Source organism: Etheostoma cragini, unplaced genomic scaffold, assembly GCF_013103735.1.
Source record: "Etheostoma cragini isolate CJK2018 unplaced genomic scaffold, CSU_Ecrag_1.0 ScbMSFa_259, whole genome shotgun sequence".
NCBI lineage: Eukaryota > Metazoa > Chordata > Actinopteri > Perciformes > Percidae > Etheostoma > Etheostoma cragini.
Window position 1 is genome coordinate 58,691 of NW_023266767.1, and position 455 is coordinate 59,145.

Genomic DNA, 455 nt, shown 5'->3' on the forward strand with positions numbered 1-455 from the left:
GGTCCCAGAGACCAGACAGCATTCTGCCCCGGGTCCCAGAGACCCGACAGCCGAGGTCGCGGTAAAGTCATAGACCATTAATACGGTCTATGGGTATAGTAGAAAAATACGACCGCGTTCTGTCCCGGGTCCCAGAGAGCCGACAGCCGAGGCCGACAGTCGCTCTCGCCATGCTGATATGAGCAGGTATTTGCAGCAATGTCCCAGTGAAGTGTGAAACAATCTAGAATATACAATTAAAAAGTCTTGGAAAGAGTGTAACATGTTTATTTTGTAGTCTTGTTGTGTGGGCAGATCGTGGATTGTGATCCCTCCTCAGGAGATCCTGCCGTTAGTGGGCAGAAACGGCTGCGTCGCTGATGCAGGATTCATCAGATGTAGCCACGTTAATATGGAACAACACAAGCATAACATTCAGAAATGAGCAAACTACATGTAGGCTATGGCAAAATTGT